The sequence below is a fragment of the Giraffa tippelskirchi genome, chromosome 10, assembly GCF_054371585.1.
Source record: "Giraffa tippelskirchi isolate mGirTip1 chromosome 10, T2T-mGirTip1v1.2.pri, whole genome shotgun sequence".
In the NCBI taxonomy this organism is placed as follows: domain Eukaryota; kingdom Metazoa; phylum Chordata; class Mammalia; order Artiodactyla; family Giraffidae; genus Giraffa; species Giraffa tippelskirchi.
The window spans coordinates 107,730,554-107,753,830 of NC_137284.1; the positions used below are offsets into that span (position 1 = coordinate 107,730,554).

Below are 23,277 nucleotides of genomic sequence, written 5' to 3' on the forward strand. Positions count from 1 at the left end.
TGTTATGTGTTGTGATGTCTTTTTTTTGCCTTTAGTGTCTTAATTACTAAGTTTTACTCTTAGAAATATGTTCTTTTTAGAATATGAGTGATTTCAGGAATGGTTATGAAAGTTGTATCTACAGTCACCTTGGTGGCAGTCAGCATTCTACTGTTCTGAGAGCTCTGTTCAAAGGTTTTGGAGGTCCCTTCTCTTTTTGTTCTTTTTTAAAGTGAAATTTAAAGGGATTTCCCTGGTGGCTCAGGTGATAAAAATCTGCCTGCAGTGCAGGAGACCTGGGTTCAATCCCTGGGTCAGGAAGATCCCCTGGAGAAGGGAATGGCAACCCACTCCAGTATTCTTGCCTGGCAAATTCCATGGACAGAGGAACCTGGCAGGCTATAGTCTATAGGGTCACAAAGAGTCAGACACGACTGGCTAACTGAGCTAAAGTGAAATTTAAATGATTTATTAATTTGGGCAGCTTGATAACACATGTTGTTTGTTACCACTAGACATTTCTCTCACCTAACTCCACGGGCAACAGACATATGTTGATTTGTGCTTAATTAGTTCTGCCCAATAAAATAAGGGCTTCACTGCATATTATATTACTATCTAACTTTTCATATAATGATAATAATTACTTCCATTTATTGATTACTTACTGAAATGCTGACACTGTGCTAAGCACTTTACATATATACATTATCTCATTAATGTATGTATATTGTTATCACATCCACTTGATAAATGGGAAAATTGAGACTTAGTTAATTGGCTTTCCACCTTCATCCAGTTGCTAACACAAAGAGCTGGGATTTGACGATTTGACAGTGACCCTATGATGCCACATGTGCATACCACCACCAGATACTGACTTGAGATTTCAAATCATTTGCTCCAAAACCAGTTGGGTAAGGAAAACTTTAGAAAGCGAAAGTGAAAATCACTCAGTCATGTCCGACTCTTTGCGACCCCATGGACTATACAGCCCATGGAATTCTCCAGGCCAGAATACTGGAGTGAGTAGCCTTTCCCTTCTCCAGAGGATCTTCCCAACCCAGGAATCGAACCCAGGTCTCCTGCATTGCAGGCGGATTCTTTACCAGCTGAGCCACAAGGGAAGTCCAAGAATACTGGAGTGGGTAGCCCTTCCCTTCTCCAGCAGATCTTCCCAACCCAGGAATCGAACAGGGGTCTCCTGCATTGCAGGTGATTCTTTACCAACTGAGCTATCAGGGAAGCCCAGGGAGAACTTTGGGGGGGTGGTTTAAAGAAATCCAGCTTTCTGGGTGCCCCACCTCCACCCCAGACCTACTGAATCAGGCAGTTGACTTTCTGCCCCTTACTGAACATGTCGTATCCCCACAAATGTTTTACACTTACCAGAAGAAAGAAACCTTCCAGATCCTGGGAGGAGAGAACAGATGTCAGGAAGTAAAGTTGTGTGGGCTTATTGGTAGAACTAAATGAGTTTATATCCAACTATGAACAAAGGCTGCCAAACTCTAAGGGAAAACTTACATAATATGTTTTCTTTCCCCAGAGTTCTCTGGTTTGTTTTTTCTGAATCTGTTTCTGTGGCAATATGGCTATACTTTATAGAGGTTTTCCTTTATGCTTGTTATGCCTCTTTCCCAGATCTAGCTATAGAAGAGGGTGGAAAAAAAGTCAACATTAGCTATTCTTTTCGAGAAACCAGCCAGTAACTCAGGTTTTGATGACTTTGAGGGCAAAGGTCAAAGTGAATGTTTAATAGGTCTTTCTTGATAACAGCATATTCTTTAAAATAAAAGCCTAACTCCTCAGTGTGGGAGGTAGATGGGTTTTGGTTCAACCAGATGGATAAGTTTTCTCTCTGATATCTGTAGAAATTAAGTTACCTTCATCATGTTGTTATAAAGTTGTTAGTTCATCAGTTTTATAAAGATAAAACAAGATAGCTTTAGGGTCTGGCAAACTAAGAACTATTTATGTTATTTCCTATGGTTATCATTATTATTGTTATAAATTATAACTAGTAAGAAATGTTGAACAGAATAAGTGAAAAAGAAGTCTTTTTTTTTTTTTTGAGAAAACTGCAGTGCAGATTTGGAATGGAAATCCCATTGACCTATTCTTACTTCAAATGTCTGCTAAAGATAGATAATTACAAGCCACTTTATTTTGTGCCATTTAGAAATTTGTGCCTCCTTCACCCTGCATATAAAAGGATGTTTTGTTCAAATCCTGGGGCACTTGGAGTCTTCAGGGAGAGCCTGTCAGTGTGATGGATCTTCCCGTTCTGACAGGAGCTCCTGTCTGCTGGATGGTATTTTGGATCAGGTCCTTGGGGAAAGGACCCTTCATTCCCAATGAAGGTCACAGTGATTATTACTAGGCAATAGGACATCATTCTGTTATTGTAAGTCATTGGAGTCAAATGAAAATTTCCTAGAAATAGTAACTGTGCTGTGCTTGGCTGGTCCAGAATTCCCATGAGTTCTCCATTCAGGTGTAAATGAGGCGCTCAGCAGAGAATAACCCTTTTCTGCAAAGCAGCCTTGGGCAGCCTGTCTGGAGATTGCTATAGCAAGGATGGATGGATTCACTTTGACATAATGTGCTCCGAGTTTCCAGAGGGAACTGTGCTTTCCGCTCCCTTTGAAAATGTTAATTCAACTTCGGTGGGTGTGTTTGCAGTTTGGCTGGGAAAGGCCACTATAAGACAGGTCAAATAATGGAACACACACTTCTGGCTGAAATGGCCTTCCTTTCCTTTCCATCTGGCTGACTCTTCCTTACTTAAAACTCCAAGGAAGCATGATTTCTTACTGCACTGTAATTATCTGCAGCCCCACTTCTGTATCTAACCAATCTCCAGTCCCATCAGTTCTTGTCTTTGGAATCACTCAATTCTACCCGCTCTTGCCCATTTCCACTGTCTGGCTTCTAACTGCCATTATCTCTCATCTGCTTTGTTTCAATTACCTTGTCTCTTATACTTGTCCTGCAATCCCGTCTCTACTCTTGAAAATCTAATTATATCACAACCTTATTTAAGTCTCTTACATGCAGCTTGGGCTTCTCAGGAGGTGCAGTGGTAAAGAATCTGCCGGCCAATGTAGAAGACACAAGAGACACAGCTTCGATCCCTGAGTCAGGAAGATCCCCTGGAGTAGAAAATGGCAACCACTCCAGTATTCTTGCCTGGAAAATTCCATGGACAGAGGAGCCTGGCAGGCTACAGTCCATGGGGTTGTAAAGAACTGGACATGATGGAACACACACGCATACACGCAACTTGCAAAAAAACTGGAAAATCCAGATGAACCCAACAAACTAAGATAAAACAGAAAAGAACAAGCATGCAAAATCTTGCCATCTAGATATAACAACTATTAACATTTAACTGCAGAAATTACTAGAATTTATTTTCTATTTACATACATATAATTTTTTCTAAAGTAGAATTAGACTGTAAATACTGGGTTTTAACATGCTTTTTTTTTTTTTTTAACGTGGCAACATATTGTAAACAAATAGGACAGGAGGAAGAGAACCAAGCATGGCTTTCTTGATATAAGAGAAACCATTTTTGGCTTAAAACATTTTTCAATCTAAGCTTAGCCTTTGAACAGTTCTCAGTAATTAAGCATCTTAAGGGAACAAACAACTACTGTCGGGCAAAATAAGTTGCAACAGCAAAGATAATCTACTCCTGCTCAGTTGCTCAGTTGTGTCTGACTCTGTGAGACACCATGGTCTGTAGCCCACCAGGATCCTCTGTCCATGGAATTGTCCAGGCAAGAATACTGGAGTGGGTTGCCATTCCCTTCTCCAGAGGATCTTCTCAACCCAGGGATTGAACCTGAGTATCCCATCATTTGTTAAAGACTCCCGTTTCTGATTAGCAGTAAAGATTAGCCTGAAGTGCTCAACCACCAGATCAACTAAAACCTCATGGATGGTGATGTCAACATTTTCTGACCCTAGTGACCTCAATCCGCTAAAGCTTGGACTCAGTGGACCACCTAAACCCCTTCATGAATATGCATGTACCTTAGCTTAAAACTTCCCCTATTTTGCTGCTGGAGAGACACTGCTTTGGGAAAGAGCCCTGGTGTCCTCTTGACTTGCTGCAAGTAATAATAAATTCTTCCTTCTCCTGATCTTAGTTGTGTCTTCGGGTTTGACACCTACCAACAGGCAAATCCATTTTTTGGGTAAAAATGCCACAGCTTATTACCCTATAAATGGACTTAATCTACATTGTTCTATTTTGTTTCATCATAAGTATAAATTATTGTTTATATAACCAATGCCACCATTGTTTTATTCTTATTCTATTTTTTTCACTTTGTAACTAACATTGTAAATTATATCCTTGTTTAGAAACCATTACACATCCTTAAATAATTCTTTGGCAGAAATATTTCTACTCACAGAATTGTTGAGGTAAGGATATGTACATTTATATATATTCTTTTTCTGGTATAATATGTGATGTTTGTTTTCAGTTTACAACCACATGTACCAATTATTTATGAAATCGTATATTTTAATAATTTTAGGCCTTCCATACATGATTTCTTCAATTTTAGGCCTTTGATTCTGCTCCAACTCTCCACTAGTTGTCAAATACCTTTATATATATTTTTAAACATTCAATACTAATGCCATGGCTTCATACCACTGTGAAACGAAGCAGAATCCTGTGGGACCCTCCCAGGTACAAAACCCCCATGTCCCCCATTTCTTGTTTGTAAAAAAAAAAAAGACTTAGTCTCCTAGGCCTTCTCTGAGTTCCAAAGAGCAGAGTCAACTAGTTACTAATAAGGGAAGAGAGGAAACAGATAAATGAAGGAAAAGCAGTCAAGAAACAACAGTTCAATGATGAAAGAGTCCTAATTCCTCCTGAAGGATATACATAATAATCCGACATGTATCTTCAAGTTGTTCTGCAGGAACAAAGACATTCCTACCCAGGAGGAGGATGGTGGTATACCCCGGACTGGTTGGAACCAGAAGGTTGATGGTTAGGATTCCTGAAACACCACCCTGTTACCTCACCAGCAACAAATCAGAAGAAGGTCCATGAGCTGATCACTCTCCTATGATCCCCTCCCCTAACAATGTCTTTAAAAACGCTTGCCTGAAAGTCATGGAGAGTTTGGGTCTTTTGAGCATGAGCTGCTTGTTCTCCTTGCTTGGTGCCTGCCATAAACACTGTACTTTGCTTCACCACGACGTGGTGTCAGTAAATTGGCTTGGCTGTGAGGTAGGCAAGTGGATCCAAGTTCAGTTAGTAATAACTATATATCTACATTTGTCATTTTGTTATATTCATACAAAAAAAGTAACTTGGCAGCCTATGAAATCCCTGAGCCCCCAAACAACCCCTTAAGATGATGGATGTCTTCTAATGATCTGATATTTGGTTTACTTTGGGTATTATAAGTAAACAATTTTGTCCTGCCTGAATCTTTGAGGGCTTTTCCTTTGATCTTTATAATTTTAGTGCCTGGTGCATAAAATAAATATTTGTTGAGTGAATGAATAAAAATGCTTTGCTAGGATATTGAGTAGATGATGGTGGAGGTGGTGATACTCCAGGTATGCTTTCAATTATTGTATCTAAAAATGATAAGCTCTTGAAACCTGCTTCCACAAGACTTTCTTGCCCTCCTTTGCAAGCTCAGGAAAGATTTCTTATAAGTTTGATTCTGCTTTTCTCTCATTTTTTCCCCCTTGTTTCTCTTCCAGGAACACCCTTGGATGTCTTTCATTCCTATCTCTTACTTTGTTTTGACTTATCCTTTCTCTTGGCATTCTAGAGGCTTCTCAAACCTGCCCTTCCAGTAATTGATGGGATTTTTCTGCACCATGAATTGGTCTTTTTTTGGTTATCACTGCCTCAAGTGTTGTCTTAACATCTCTTTTCCCCACAATGGCTCCTTTCATGACATCTTCTTCCTTCCCTCTCCCTGCCTTTTTGTTTATGATGCTGCTTATGCCTTCTTACATCTTTGCATGATACTAAAACATTTCCTTGAAATATCTTTTTTCTATTCATTGAAGAGTATTTGTTTTAGAGACATCTTTTTCTTCTGAGCTTTCCAGATGTTATTTTTTTTTCTCTTGGTATAAATTATGCTTCTGCAGTTCCAAATTACTTGATAGATTTCTTCTTTTTCTCAAAAAAATAGCCAGATTTCTTTTCAGATTTGATGCTTAGAAGCAGATACAGTAAATGAATGACTCTTATTCCTGCTCTCTGTTCAGCATATGATGAACCAATAATGCATGTGTGCTAAGTCACTTCAGGTGTGTCTGACTCTTTGTTACCCTGTGGACTATAGTCTGCCAGGCTTCTCTGTTCATGGGATTATCCAGGCAACAATACTGGAGTGAATTGCCATGACCTCCTCCAGGGGATCTTCCCAGTGCAGGGATTGAACCCAAATCTCTTATGTCTCCTGCATTGGCAGGCAGATTCTTTACCACTAGCATCACCTGGGAAGCCCAAACCAATAATGAACACCCTTTATTTCATTTGCAGGCCAGGTCAACATGCACAAACAGCTCCAGGCCAACTCCAAATTTCTGATGGGTCTTTATCCAAGGGAAGTAATACCTCTCTTTCAATTGCCTGATTCTTTAGGAGTCTTAATTATGGTAGTTAGGTATATACACCCTCCACATACACCCCCCACACATACCACATCCACATACATGCATATGCCAAGTGCATAGCACATACACACACACAAATATATACCACATACACACACTGCATATCACACATACATATTCATTCATTATATCAAACACACACCATAAAACACATCACACATGCCACTCATTAGACATACTACATGCTCACACATGCTGCACTCATATACTCCACACCTCACATGCCACACACACACACACCCACATAACTCCCACCCACTCCTAACATGGTCCATTATGAAGGGACTTCTCTCTGCTCATACAACCAGCTCCTCACTCATGGGACTGCACATGGCATTATATCTTGAGTCTTCTCATACCTCCTGCCCAATTTTCCCCTGGGACATATATTCTTTCTAGAGAGTAGTTAATGGGGTAAAGAGTCCATCCCCTGTTTGTCTCACAGCCCAGCAGCATCTAAGGATGAGCTTAGCTCAGGCCACAGGCCATGCATCTGTCTCACATTTGTTGACAGTCTGTTATTTTATGTGGAGCAAAGGGCTCTTCGGCTTGGTGTGTCTCAATGCAGCTCCATCTGCTTCATAAGTAGTGTCTTTTCCTCTTTGATTCTGACATTAGATTGTCTGTCAGTGATGGTTTTCAATAGTAATGAGAGTTTTCATTTTTTTCCCATATTTTTAAAGTGAGAAATGGGAGGTTGCATTGCAGGTTGTATTGAAGACTGTTGGCCAGGCACAATCTCAAGTAGCAAGTCCATCTAGATTTTTTGCACAAGAAAAGATAGACAAAATCTGTCTGGCAGCAGTATGAGAATACATTTGGAATCCTCATTAAAGAATCAGGTATGGAATATACATTTATTTAGCAAGGTGCCAGCTGTATGAAAGAACCTTTTCTTATTTCCCATAATATTTCTGAAACTTCTTAACAGTGCATACAGACAAAATATCATTATCCAAGGACAACGTGTTATCGCTTTTTTCTTAGGGCAAATCTTTTCTAGGTCACCTGCTGCTTAACATAGCTATGAACAGTCTAGCATGCTAAACATCTGACTCCATTCTCCTAAGTCGTGAGAGAGAAAACGCATTTGCAGCAAATTATGCCAGGCATCAGCATCTAAATAAAATGGAGAGTCCCCTCTCCTGCCCCTCCCCTGAGAGATGAAGGGGTGGGGAGGGTGTTTGCTTACCCAGCACATCTGCTCTGAGGGCCTTTCTCCTCACTCTAGCCCTCTGACAACCAGCGAAATTACCTTCCCATTTTCCACTCATTGTACAAACATCCTCCTCAGTTATTGGGTACTGAGCATTCATTCACTCCTGGCATTGTCACCACATGCCATGAGCTCTGGTTAAACTTACAGAACAAACCCCATCCCCCACCATTCTCTGCTCTGTGCTGACCCTGAACCCCTTCTCTCCAAGCCAGTAGGATGAGGAAAAGCATGGGATTCGAGGTCAAACAAACCTGGATTCCAATTAAGCACCTTGCATCTACTGAGCACTTTGTTGAGCACGTGACTTCCCATTGCTAAAAGAGAGGTAACTGTGTCCCCTTGACTTTGCATGTCTCATGGCATTATAGAGAGAATGTGTGTAGAATGTGTGTAGAATGTGCATGTGAGTTAAATAAGGTCACATCTGCAATATGTCTGGATATTATCTCCATTTTGAAAAAGAGGAAATCTCAGAAGGATACAGTGACTTTTCCCAAGATTGTAAGGCCGTGAAGTGGCAGAGTTGGGTACTTTGCACTCTGTATTCATTAGGCTACAGCTACTTCCCCTCTGGTTCCCAGATTCACAAACATGGAGGTTCAGCAAAAATACCTACACTCTATTCTATCCCAGTCCATAGTCATTCTACAAACTCTAGAACTCCCTGGAGTCTTCATCTTAGATCTAGGAGTGTCCTTAATTATGGAAAAGCTATTTTTTTCTGAACCTCTGAAACTTGCACGAGGTATTCAGGGACTAAGGAATGGATAATTTCAGATCAGCCCAATCCCAGAAAACAATCCTCTAACACAGAGGTCTCAGGTGGGGTCTAGGGACACCTGAGATCCCTTGAAACATTTTCAGGTGGGGGGGTTCTGCAAAGTCAAAACTATTTTTACAACAGTGCTGAAATGTTATTTGCTTTTTCACTCTTATTCTTTCACGTGGTGTTTTCCAGAAGTTACATGATACCTGCCTCTGATTCTCTGACGCCAACCAGGTATCCAACGATTGAACCCCGTTCTGACACTGACTGCCAGAGTTGGTATGGACATCACAGATTAAGAATTCAGTCCCACAAGACTGCCCATTTCAGACGCATACCACAAATGGGGTGCCAGGTGACCCACACTTCTGCTCGGCTGGCTACAGATTTGGGAGTTCCTTCCCTTCCCTGCCCCTTTTGATAATTCATTAGAAGAACTCAAAAAACACTAGATAACCCTTTAGTTACATCCACCAGTTTATTACAGAGCCTACAACTCAGGAAATAGAAGAGATGCGCAGGGCAATGTGCAGCATGCACACATGACTTCCACACCCTCTGTAGGAACACACCCTTCACCACTTTGATATGTTCACCAACCAGGGAGCTTCTCAGACCCCATTTAGGAGATTTGATGGATGTTTCATTACATTCATTAAGTTACATTAAATCATTGGTCATTGTTGATTGAACTCAATCTTGAGTCCCTCCAGAATGCAGGGGTGGAGCTGAAAGTTCCCACCCTCTAATCACAGGTTTGGTTCCTCTGGCAACCAGCTCCCATCCTGAAGCTATCTGGGGGCCTCCAAGAGTCACCTCATTAGTGTAAACACAAGTACAGTTGGGAGGGGCTTCTTAGGAATAACAAAAAGTGCTTCTCTCACCCCTATCACTCAGGAAATTCCAGGAAGTTTAGGAACTCTGAGCCAAGGATGGGACAAAGGTCAATATATCTATTTCCTACTATACTCCACATACATAGCTGACTGATGACGAGACCAAGCAATTGTTTTTTTTGTTTTGGAAAAAATAGTTACTTTCCATAATGCAATGTAATTTCTGTTTATATTTTATTATTGTTATTTTAAATAAATGGATAAAAATATCTTTTAATTCCTCAGTTTTAATTTCTAAAATGGTAAATACTTCTAGAGATAAATTAACTCACATAAACACAAGTTCTTTGGGAGCCTCAATATTATTTTCAAGTGTGTAAACTAAAAAAATTAAAACTTCTGCTCTAAAATGTGATGCCTGACTAATTCCCAGCTAGATTTGCTCATCCATTGTGTTTATTCCTATGCTTATACTCCCCTAAGAGGCCACAGTGACACATCTAGAGGGCCAGGGGATTCCAGATTCTTTAATCAAGGAGAGGGCAGGCATTTGACATGTTTGATGGGGAAGTCCAAGTTCTCCATGCAGAATGGGTCCTGATAAAAATGTCTTTGGTTCCAAAGCCCACACTTTCTAGATAAGTACTCTGATTACTCTCTGTTCCCTGATGAATAACTGCTCAGATAACCATTATAGACTCTGCAGTCCCAGGATTTGAAAGTAGTCTCTTCCTAAGATGAGATCCTGAGAACCCTATGGGACCTCTGGGGATACATCTCATTTGGGGACACAACTCATTCAGAGCAGCCCTGGTCCAAATGGTACCTATACAATGACTGTCTCTCAGGTTCCCAGGACTCTCATTTGGATTCTTTTTCTCCTCAGCTGCTTCTCAAATCCTCAGACTTTTCATCCTCTCTTATATCTCCCTGTTGTCTAACCTGCTTTCAGAAAAGAAATCTGAGAAATTCATTTATACTGAAGTATATGAAAAATGAAAGTGTTAGTCGCTCAGTCGTGTCCAACTCTTTGTGACTCCATGGACTGTAGCCCACCAGGCTACAGTCTGTCTGTGGAATTCTCCAGGCAAGAATACTGGAGTGGGTTGCCATTCCCTTCTCCAGGGGATCTTCCCAACCCAGGACTGCACCCTAGTCTCCTGCATCTCCTGCATTGGCAGGAAGATTCTTTACCACTGAGCTACCTGAGAATCCCATGTGACTGATAAATCTTGCTATATATCTTCTCCCTGGAATTTTTATATTTTAACTAAATGAATGTGTCCTGACTTATAGGATTTTAGACATTAGAATGTGATAAAATGTTCTTGGTGGTGGGGATTTTCTGATATCTAGTAAAGCACACCAAGAAGGGCATCATCTGGTCACTCTCCCTCTAAGAGAAGCAGCTGCAGGCTCCTGAACACCCCAGTCTAGGCGGGAAGCAGACAAGAATAGTGTTAAGTTAGAGGGAGAGAGGGCTTCCCTAGCAGCTCAGCTGGTAAAGAATCGCCTGCAATGCAGGAGACCCCAGTTCAATTCCTGGGTTGTGAAGATCCCCTGGAGAAGGGATAGGCTGCCCACTCCCGTATTCTTGGGCTCTCATGGTGGCTCAGATGGTAAAGAATCTGCCTGCAATGTTGGAGACCCTGGTTCAATTCCTGGGTTAGGAAGATCCCCTGGAAGAGGGCATGGCTACCCACTCCCATATTCTTGCCTGGAGAATCACCATGGACAGAGGAGTCTGGAGGGCTACAGTCCATGGGGTCGTAAAGAGTTGGACATGACTGAGCGACCAAGCACACACATACAGAGGGAGAGAAAGGAGTCAGGTCCCTTAAGCTGTGATGCCCTCCTCCCAGAGCAAGACCCCCCAGGGCTGTTCTGTGTTCCCAGGAATTGTGTGGCAAGCATGGAGAGGGGAGAAGTGAACTGTCTTAAGCATTTCAGTGGGAAAAGGGAGGAAAGAGGGTGGGTAGGGATACCTGTGCAGTACTTTTAAAGGATCCTGGTTAAATCATGACATCTAACATTTGTTTAGGACTCATGTATGAGACACAGTACTTAGCACTTTTCTTCCTGATCCAGTATAATTCGTGTGCTGACCTCATGACAGAGGAGCTTCTTTCATCTTCATTTAACAGTTGAGGAAATTGGAGCAGGAACAACTCAAGTAACCACCTTGCAAGATATCCCAACAGAAAGCAAGCAAGCCAAGATTTGAACCAGAAACCCTGTCTCTGCAACCTGCTGTCAATAGATAGGCTCATTTGCTCTTTTCGGGTAAGGAGTAATGTAGGGAGATAGCATTTTTGTGGCATGATCAACTTTTCCAATAATCAGGTAAGGTGCCTACAGGGGTGTGTTGTTTGCCATCATTTTATATGTTGGTAAATACCATTCGATTGCTTGTTTCCTCTCTGGTAGATAAATGGCAATGCTTTTGTTATAATCATCTCATGGTTCAAGTAACAATACTTTCCACTGATAGAATTTAGAGCACAGTCTTCAATCTCAAGTACGTTCTCTGAGGGCTGAAGCATGTTTTATGTTGTGCTGTGCTTAGTTGCTCAGTCATGTCCGATTCTTTGCGACTCCGTGGACTGTAGCCTGCCAGGTTCCTCTGTCCATGGCGATTCTCTAGGGAAGAATACTGGAATGGGTTGCCATGCCCTCCTCCAGGGTATCTTCCCAACCCAGGAATTGAACTGGGATCTCCTGCATTGCAGGTGGATTCTTTACCAGCTGAGCTACCAGGGAAAACAGAAGCATGTGCTACCCATTTGTAAACTAACACCTGAACAGCTCAATCCTGAATGCAATTTACCCACATCTTAAGACTCTTGAGAGTCCCTTGGACTGCAAGGAGATCCAACCAGTCCATCCTAAAGGAGATCAGTCCTGGGCGTTCATTGGAAGGACTGATGTTGAAGCTGAAACTCCAATACTTTGGCCACCTCATGCGAAGAGTTGATTCATTGGAAAAGACCCTAATACTGGGAAGGATTGGGGGCAGGAGGAGAAGGGGACAACAGAGGATGAGACGATTGGATGGCATCACTGACTCGATGGACATGGGTTTGGGTAAACTGCAGGAGTTGGTGATGGACAGGGAGGCCTGGCGTGCTGCGATTCATGAGGTCGCAAAGAGTCGGACACAACTGAGCAACTGAACTGAGTACCTCAACTCTGGAGGCCACCCACACCATCACTCCTTCTCCAGGTTTTCTCCCTTATTCTGACTGTGGCTTCACTCAGCTTTCTTCTCTTGGAGGTATATTCTAGGATGGCTTCCACTAATGCCACTCCAAGCTGAAAAGCAAGCTTTCCCATCCCAGTGCTGCCCATACCAGTGGTCTTCCCATGTGGCTGCTCCAGCATCAGGGCACCACTGGGGCTACAAAGATGGGCCCACCAAGGCTCTGGAGTAACAGAAGAGATGAGGCCACCTGCAGTAGCAGACGATCTCCAAACGCAGAGTCATTCAGGCAGCTTTGCTTTAAAGACCCTGATGTGTCAACACAGCCTCCACACTCATTACTGAAAGTGGAGAGACAGACAGGGTAATCTTAAGGGGACATTTTCATGACTTCAGCTTGGAGGTGACACAATCACTTCTGCTCACATTTCATTGAATTCAGCAAATTATAATACATGACCCCATCCTGAGGGAAGAATTATTTCTGCTACACATTTAAGATAAGGTCACACAGGATATTCTATAAGGCTGACTGACAACTCCTTGGGAGAGGCTCCAATAATTTTCTGACTTTTAAATGCTTCATGGCATGTGCTGCTTTATAACCCACTTGTGCTGGATTGGCTGTCAAAAGTGGGATTTTCTTGGGAGAAGGACTTTCTGGACTCACATTCCCATGTGCTTATCCCATGAGAAATGTTGGCTTGGGATAGCATTGCCTTTACATGCTTGTGCTTCTTGATTTTACTAAAGTGGTATTCTTTCTTTGCTGTTTTTCAAGCAGTCTGAATTATGAGAGCAACATATACCTCTGCTCTATTCCAAAGCACAGCCAGGCAGAGAGGAGCTTGCCACAACCATGATAGCCAGGTTCCTCTCACTCACTTCCCCCATCAGTTTTCCTCAATTAATCTTCCTCCAGACAGAGGAAACACAATAAGACTTGTCATTTGTGTTCATCTGCATATACATCTCCTCTGTGAATTGTGCTGTACAATTTCTATGAACATGCATGTGGTCTTACACCCTTCAAATAATGGTATGTCCTCATTCATTTGGCTCCTGGTCTCTGTGGCACTTCTTGATGCATGGTTAAAGTCACTGGATAGCCTACCTACCATCTAGTCTGGACCCCAACTCCGCTTTACTCCTGAGCCTGGTCAGAACAGCTGACTGGATCTTGGATGGGAGACAACCCTGAGGAGCCCCGCTTAGTCAGCTTTGGAGCTCATGTGCCAGCTAAGAGGCACCTACTTCTCTTGGAGTTCATCTTCCAGGGAATCTATCACCTGTGGGAATTCTGAGGCAGTCGTGTGGATGCTGTAATATGCGGAGGTCCTTCTATGGGAGGAGTTTTATGACCACTTCCGAAGGGCGCCATTGAATTTAATCCGTTTCTATTTGGCTTTTTCACCAGGATTTCCACAACTGCAGCCAAGCATTGAGACATAGTCCAATTCCAGCATCATCATCACTAGTCTCTAAGAATCCACTCCTGCTAAGAACCATGTTTCATGTTATTCACGCTTTTGGTGGTTGTGTCTTGAATCCTGGCTGGTTCTGTGGCCCGTACCTGAGCAATGAAATGTGGCAGAAGTGACACATCAAAGCCTGGGCCATAGGAATCCTTCCAGCTTCTACCTGGTGCTCATGGTACCCAGCTGCCACCCTCCAAGGAAGCTCTGAAAACACCCTTGTGAAGAGGAGGTAAAGACACTATTTTATAGTCCTTGATAAGCTTCCAGCGGTCCGTCTGCATCACCATGTCACACCAATCAAGCCATTCCTAGCTGAGCCCCAGAATTTATGGAGTCCACATTGTGGACCTTGTTGTGTCATGTTTGATTTCTTGACTGTCAGAAACATGAGGGATGTTTTAAGTCACTAACATTTGGTATTATTTGCCACCTAGGAATCAATGACAGAACAGAGGACCTTTGTTTATGTGAGTCATGTCCTTTGGAGTGTCCAGTGGGTTTGGTACCTGGTGTGTGGTGCACAGTGGGTTTGAGATCCCATTTCCCGAGGCTCTCATATCTGGAGGGACCTGGAACAAGGCCTGGGAGAGAGGGTTGGCTTCCCAGCCAGTGGGGAAATTTTTCGTTTCCCAGTCACAGACGCTGCAGTCTCCTCAGTTCCCAGAGTCATTCAGGGAGCCCAGTTCTGTGCTCTAGTTCTGAAGCCTTGACCTCCTCAGAGATGTGAAAACACAGCGCCTAAAATTTTGCATCTTTGTTCTCCCCATATTCTGCAGAGCTTCCCAAGTGGCTCAGTGGTAAAGAACCCCCCTGCCAATGTGGGAGACCTGGGTTCGATCCCTGGGTCAGGAAGATCTCCTGAAGAAGGAAATGACAACCCACTCCAGTATTCTTGTCTGGGAAATCCCATGGACAGAGGAGCCTGGTGGACTACAGTCCATGCGGTTGAAAAGAGTCAGTCATGACTGAACAACTAAAAAACAACAACAATAACAGATATTCTACAGGACTTCAGCTCCCATAGCCTTCCAGTCTAAGGATTTGCCCTTTATTTCTGGCACCTGAAAGTTTCACCTTCTGCCTTTAAGATAAGTTAGTAATTTTTTTAAATATATGTTTTTTCTTCCATAAGTTTTAATTTGGAGTGGGGGTAAAGGTGGGTTACAAAGGAGGAATTCCAGAGGTTGCTCCATCTGATGTTTTAATCTCACTTCCTTATCTTCTCTCTAGAATATTTTTGGGCATTTGCTCCCTACATCACAGGACTGTGTTAGCAAAACTGTGAATGTGCTAGCTCTTTTAAAAGATGTAAATTCATTCAGAAAAGTGAAAACTATATCCTTGGTTTCTGGATGATTAAATTCATAGTTGTATTCTATTGATCCACCAGGATGGTTCTGACAATTGAAATTCTGTTTCCTGTGGGGACCAGTGATGGTAGTTACTGATCAGGGAGGTACCTTTCTTGTCCAGTTTGGTCTTCTTTTTAACAGCCACCAAAGAGCTGTGTCCTTAAGATCATGACCACTCATAATCCATCTCCGCTGCAGATAACAGCTAATGGAGTCAGGCTGTCATATGGATATGCTCCTAGATAACGTAGAGGTTTTTTTTCCCCTCATTTATATTTTAATAAAACTAGCAGATAGGACTTCAAGCTGTAACATTCAGCAAAAGAATTAATATACTGAAATGTGGCCCTTTGACAGATGCTCAAATGAGTATAAGACTATCAGGAAGAAAAAATAATTATAGAGGGAAGGAAACTGGAAACAGAACTCAGATGATTACATAAGTCCTCTGAGAAATGAATAAAGGACCCGATCAGAAGTTATTAATTCTCCTTCTTATATCCATATGCTGTCTTCTGGCTTATACACTTAAAAACATCTCTGGTTCAGTTGTACCTCTGCTCAAAGACTTCAGTGATGACCCAGTGCCTTACTTTATTTCACTCTAACTTCTAGAGCTGGTCTTGGGTCTCAGATGCTTCTGCAATCTGGTCTCAACCTACTCTTAGAACAGTAATTCTTAACCTTGGGTGCATTTTTGAATCACTGGAGAGATTTATAAATTGTGGGTGCCTTCTCACATACACAACATTATAATGAACATGCATGCTCATTATATCATTATCTATATACTATCATACCCACAAACTTCACTGATGGAGTTGAATTTTGAAGAGATCATTTTAGCTACAGGGTGAAACAAGACATTACAAGACAACAGAAAAAAATACGGCAAGGAATGTAAGTGAAAAAGTAGATTGGAGAAGTCGGAGGGTTTCAGATGGGTACTCTTGGCCTCAGACAATTAATTAAATCAGTGTTACTTAAATGTATACAATATGTTAGAACTCTGGTGGTACTGAGTGAAAAGAGAAAGAGAATGTGTAAAAACTATTAAACAAAACATCCACCTTGACCTTGGATACACAGAATAGTGGGTTAGATAATATAAAGAAGCAGTTGTAACTGAAGTGGCATAAAGAATTACACAAAAATTATAATGGGGAAGTAGAGATCAGATCATGTGGCAAATGTTTGTGGAAAAATTAATAATAATACTGAGGTGTGGATCCTAGCCCAGAGGTGCTGCTTTGACTGGTCAGGATAGAACCAGGCATCAATGCTTTTGCAAAGTCCCCATTAACTGGAATGTTCAGCCAGTGACAAAGAGTGTGCTGTATAGTCATATCCACACTTCTGGGCTGCTGTGGGGCAATGGAAGGGACACTGCCAAGAAGCCTGGGCCCAAGTTTCTGATTTCCTGATAATCACAGCAAAGGAAAAAAGCTAACATTTCTTGAGCAGGATCTGTGTTGGGCATTTCATGGACATCTTCTCAGTGTTTCTCAACCATGACTGCATATTAAAATCATCTGAGAACTTTGAAAAACTACTAATGCCTTGGTTTGAAGCCAGACCAATTAAATCAAAACTTTGGTATGAGTCAGGACATGATTTTATTTTATTTTATTTTTTTGTAAATGCTCTTGCAGTTGATTATCTGCAGGATGTTGAGAACCGCTAGTTTTGGAGTCCATGAGGTGGTTCTACTGCATATTTTTTTAAACCTATTCAGTCTTCTATGGAGTTCCTATTCCCTTGCCAAGCAAGAAAACACGACTAAGAATACCCACAGGCCAAGGAGAGCTTCTCAATTATCCAGCATCAGGCCAGATACAAAGATCTTTCTCTTATTGGCCAGAGGACTTCTTTTCAAGCTTTGGATTAGTCTTTGAGGCTCCAGTCTAGGAAGTACAAAGGGCACATTAGTCACTAACAGTGGAATTGAGAAATAAGTAATTCACAGTGGATTTCTTTCCTCCATCTGTTTTCTCTTCTCTCTCTAAAGGCAGGCCATTGTATATTTTGTTTAAGGATCTTGAGGAGAGGGCCAAAATAACTAGGAATAGTTCTTTCCACACAAACTGACTAAAATTTTCAGGTTTGGTCAGAAAATAGCCTTTCTAGGTATTCCAAGTAGGAAAGGTTTTAGATGCAGGGAATGAGACTTAAGAGGGCTCAGGGAAGCTTTGGCTTGAGTTCATTAAGCCAAAAGGCACCTGAGTAGCTACGAAGCTAGTACAGATTATCTTAGTTTCCCTTGGCGCCAAAGCAGGCAGTTTGCAGGAGCTCACCAGGACTCGGCAAACTTCAGGAATCTTTGGAAACACCAGGAAATCGGGTACTTTGTAAAAACTTGCTTAGAAGCTACTGCTGATAATCTCCTGTTTGACTTCTTATGTTTTTGCAGAACTGCCACTGGAGAAAGTGGTTTCTCCTTCTCAATTCTCTTTCAGATCTCATGTCTGTACCCCTCAGTGGCAGAATGTGACCTGGAAGCAAATGGGAAAAACAATTCTTGGAAATGCAGACTTCTCCCCTGTGATGCAAAGCAAAATCTGGAGAGAGGGAGAGATGACATGGAATTAACAACAGACAATCTGGCAAAATGAACTCAGAGTAAGTCAAGACAAGCTTATTTGGGGGAATACTTAGAGGAGAAAAAAATGCAACTGGATAAAAAAGAAAGATCAAGAAAACATTTCTCTTGAAAGCAGAGGTATGTAGCCAGCAGGAAAGTGCCTCTGAGTGCTTGCCCCTGCAAGGCTCACAGAATGACTTTGTTGTGGCGAATTTGTCAGGGTCTATGGTTTAGTCCTCAGCATGGCAGGTCCACAAATTAGGCTTCCAATCTCCAGCCATCTCCCCCAAACCTCACAGTTCTCTGATAACAGTCTCTCTGAGAGACTTAAGTAGTTATTAGAAGGTAGTTTCATGATCATATAATCAGAGCAAGAATTAGTGTTTGGTCTTGGAGACCCCTTCAAACCCTCCTAGACCAGTGTGTGTTTAATATCTGCACCCACACTAGACTTCTGTTCCACAGGGCGTGGGGCACTCTTTTGCTCACCACTCAATCCCTGACACCTAACATAAGTCTGGTGCATGGTAGCTGTTCCATGAACTTTGATTGATTGAATGGATATATAATCGTGTTGACACCTGAGGACATATCCTTGACTCAAAGGACAGAGCACCATGCTAGCGACCAGATTCAGCACGTCTCTCTTTGACCAGTAGTACATTCCTGGTTCCATGGTTTCTCTCTTTTTATTAAAATTTTTCAGATTATCAGTCTCTTTAAATCTATATATCTATATGAATATATGTGATATGATATGTGATATATAGACAAATAGGTATAATATATATATGTATATATCATTTCAGTTCAGTCACTGAGTCATGTCAGACTCTTTGCGACCCCATGAATCACAGCACGCCACGCCTCCCTGTCCATCACCAACTCCCTTAGTTTACCCAAACGCATGTCCATTGCGTCGGTGATACCATCCAGCCATCTCATCCTCTGTCGTCCCCTTCTCCTCCTGCCCCCAATCCTTCCCAGCATTAGGGTCTTTTCCAATGAGTCAACTCTTTGCATGAGGTGGCCAAAGTATTGGAGTTTCAGCTTCAACATCAGTCCTTCCAATGAACACCCAGGACTGATCTCCTTTAGGATGGACTGGTTGGATCTCCTTGCAGTCCAAGGGACTCTCAAGACTCTTCTCCAACACCACAGTTCAAAAGCATCAATTCTGTGGCGCCCAGCTTTCTTCACTGTCCAACTCTCACACCCATACATGACCACTAGAAAAGACATAGCCTTGACTAGACGGACCTTTGTTGACAAAGTAATGTCTCTGCTTTTAAATATGCTGTCTAGGTTGGTCATAACTTTCCTTCTAAGGAGTAAGCGTCTTTTAATTTCATGGCTGCAATCACCATCTGCAGTGATTTTGGAGACCCCCCAGAAAAGTCTGACGCTGTTTCCACTGTTTCCCCATCTATTTCCGATGAAGTGATGGGACCAAATGCCATGATCTTAGTTTTCTGAATATTGAGCTTTAAGCCAACTTTTTCACTCTCCTCTCTCACTTTCATAAGAGGCTTTTTAGTTCCTCTTCACTTTCTGCCATAAGGGTGGTGTCATCTGCATATCTGAGGTGATTGATATTTCTCCCAGCAATCTTGATTCTAGCTTCTGCTTCTTCCAGCCCAGCGTTTCTCATGATGTACTCTGCATATAAGTTAAATAAGCAGGGTGACAATATACAGCCTTGATGTATTCCTTTTCCTATTTGGAACCAGTCCGTTGTTCCATGTCCAGTTCTAACTGTTGCTTCCTGACCTGCATACAGGTTTCTCAAGAGGGAGGTCAGGTGATCTGGTATTCCCATCTCTTTCAGAATTTTCCACAGTTTATTGTGATCCACACAGTCAAAGGCTTTGGCATAGTCAATAAAGCAGAAATAGATGTTTTCCGGGAACTCTCTTGCTTTTTCAGTGATCCAGCGGATGATAGCAATTTGATCTCTGGTTCCTCTACCTTTTCTAAAACCAACGTGAACATCTGGAAGTTCACAGTTCACGTACTGCTGTAGTATAATGTATCTTCATGTGTTATAAACTATATTTCTGTGTATAGTAGAATATAACAATTGCTATGCAAATTAGATTATATAATTTCTGTATATATTATATATACAGTTACATAAATATAATATAATGTATATATCTAATATATATGCATGTATTATTAAATATTATATTATCATATTACATATTTAGGGGATTGCATACCACTGAAGAAACTATAGCAAAGTAACTATTTCAGTGGGTCTAGAAGACTCTGCCTTTTCCCATTGTGGACTGGTTACATAAATTTAACTTAAAGGGAAACCTTCTTTCCCTCTCTTTCATGTCTGGGGCTTGGGGCTTTGTGAATGCCCATCAGGATTTCCTACATGCAGATGCCGAGATGCTCTACTAAAGGCATGCTCCTCACCTGCGCTCTTCCAGCACAACCTGGGCAGGTGTCTTCCAGAAATTTCCATGTTCCCTTCTATAGCTTGCTTTCCCTGCACTGACCTGCAGGCAGATGAGACCAAGCTCCTCAATGTCCCATTGATTAAAGCATGGATTGATGATTGATGGAGGAAGATCAAAACTTCAACTCTAGACTGTTAATCTAGGCTGACTAATAATTTTCTGAGGAGCAGGTGTGGTGAAGAGTATTCTTTCCCACTTCCCTGGCTTTGCTTATGCCATGCTCTTTGTATGGAATTCTGTGAGTTCCTCCTGCCACCCACTGCTTAATTCAGTTTAATTCTCTCAATTTTTCTGGGACAGGTTCATGATGTTCCAAGAAGCCTTTCTAAACAACTCTGTTCTACTTTGTTCTCTTATTCTAATATACTATGTACATTTGTCTATACTAGTCATTTTAGTGCTAATAATTGATGTATTCCATTATACTCTTCCTGAATTCCTTCAACTTTGTATGTGATAATAAATTCTTGAGATAAAGGAATATGTCATATGTTGGGGAGTGTGAGTATGCATTTCTCCACAGTGCTTAGCAGAGTGTTAAGACCTATAAGTATTTTATTTTCATTTGTTCATCCTTTTACAAATATGTATCAAATGACTGATGTTGAAGCTGAAATTCCAATACTTTGGCCACCTGATGGGAAGAACTGACTCATTGGAAAAGACCCTGACGTTGGAAAAGATTGAAGGCAGGAGGAGAAGCGGATGACAGAGGATGAGATGGTTGGATGGGATCACCGACTCAACAGACATGAGTTTGAGCAAGCTCTGGGAGTTGATGATGGACAGGGAAGCCTGGCGTGCCGCAGTCCATGGGGTCACAAAGAATTGGACACGACTGAGTGACTGAACTGAATTGAAACTGATCAGATGACTTCTCTGTGTCCAGTTCCTTTTCTGAGTTCTTATAGAACATAAATCTTATATTTCAGGGAGTATACAATAAACAATAAATAATAAACTCAATACATAAGTAAATTATAGTATAGTAGAATATAACAATTGCTGTTCAAGAGAAAGAAAAATAGAACAGCATAAAGGAAGTCTCAGGAATTCTGATATATAGAGCTGATTTGTTGTTATTGTTCAGTTGCGAAGTCATGTCTGACTCTTTGTGACCCCATGGACTACAGCATGCCAGGCTTCCCTCACCATCTCCCAGAGTTTTCCCAAGTTCATGTCCATTGAATTGGTGATACCATCCAACAATCTTGTTCTCTGTTACTCCCTTCTTCTGCCTTCAATGTAGGGTGATGGGTTGAATTAATTAGAAGTCCACAAGAAACTGGTATTTGAGGAAAATTTGAAGAACATGAGAGAGTGGGCCATGCAGACATCTGGGGAAAGAGCTCTGTAAGCTGAAGGTATAGCATATGCAAGGGCCCTGAGGTAGGATTGTGTGGGGCATTTTTCAAGAATAGCAAGGGGTCATTTGTGCTGGAGCAGAGTGAATGAGGGAGATAGCAGTAGAAGAAGCCAGAGAGGTAATGTTATCTTAAAGGCCTTTGTAAAGCTTTTTGGATTTTACTCCTGATAAAAATGGGAGTTGTAGGAGGGATGTGAACCAAAGCATTGCCTGATCTGATTTTTATTTCAAAAGGACCTTTCAAGATTGCAAAGTCAAGAGTACTACAGAGACCAGAAAACTTTCTCTTTAAAGGGTCAGATAGTAAATACTTCAGGCTTTGTGGGCCATACAATCTGTCAAATCTGTTCATTTCTGTACCATTATAGATACATAAGTAGCCATAGACAATATGTAGACAAAGGGACTGTGTTGCAATAAAACTTTGTTTACAAAAACAAGTGGTTGACAGAGTTTGACTTATGAACTGTAGTTTGCCACCCTTGGCATGGACTAAAAGGAGGCAGCTATAGAAACAGGAAGACCTATCGGGAGGCTATTGAAGTAATCTCTGTAGGAGATGATGAAAGCTCAGAACAGAGTGGAAGCAATAGAGATGGCAAGAAGTGGTTGAATTATAAGGGCTTCCCAGGTGGCTCAGTGGTAAAGAATATGCCAATGTAGGAGACAAAGGAGACATTGCTTTGATCTCTGGGTTGGGAATATCCCCTGGAGGAGGAAATGGCACCGCGTTCCAGTATTCTTGCCTGGAAAATCCCATGGACAGAGGAGCCTAGAGGGTTACAGTCCATGCAGTTGCAAAGAGTCAGATATAGCTGAGTACACACACACACACACACACACACGCACATTTATATATTACAGCAGATGATTTTCTGATGAATTGAATGTGTGGTGTAAGAAAAAGAGAGACATCTAGGATGACTTCTTGTTTGTTCTAAGTGACTGCAAATATGTGCTGGCATCAACTGAGGAGTGGAAAGCAGTGCACGGAGAAGGGCATTTTTAGATATGTCAGGTAAGTGGTTGGCATTACAAGTCAGAGCATTGGGAACTGGATTGGCCCAAAAAGTATGCTACAAGGACACATTTTAAATCCAAGTGTTGATTGCTTGAATTTTGAGACAATGACCCAATTGTACGTAAAGTTAGGGAATTCAGAAGCATGCAATGATATTATCATGGAGGAAAAAGTTGATCGTAGATCATGTCCAGCCTTTGTCTGTGTAACAATGATCACGTTGTTACTGCTCAAGAAACAATAAGCCAAAGAAAGTTGAGTTAAAAGTCACTGAAAGTTGTAAAACTTCCGTTAATTATTAAAATTAGAGACAGGCAACAATTCTTAATGT

General features: G+C 41.6%; 1 protein-coding gene across 4 annotated transcripts in view; it reads right to left on the reverse strand.

Annotated features, from left to right (window-relative positions):
* Positions 1-23,277, reverse strand: part of NPSR1 (neuropeptide S receptor 1) — a 151,102-nt gene that overhangs the window by 83,832 nt on the left and 43,993 nt on the right. The gene's annotated exons all lie outside the window — the stretch shown is intronic.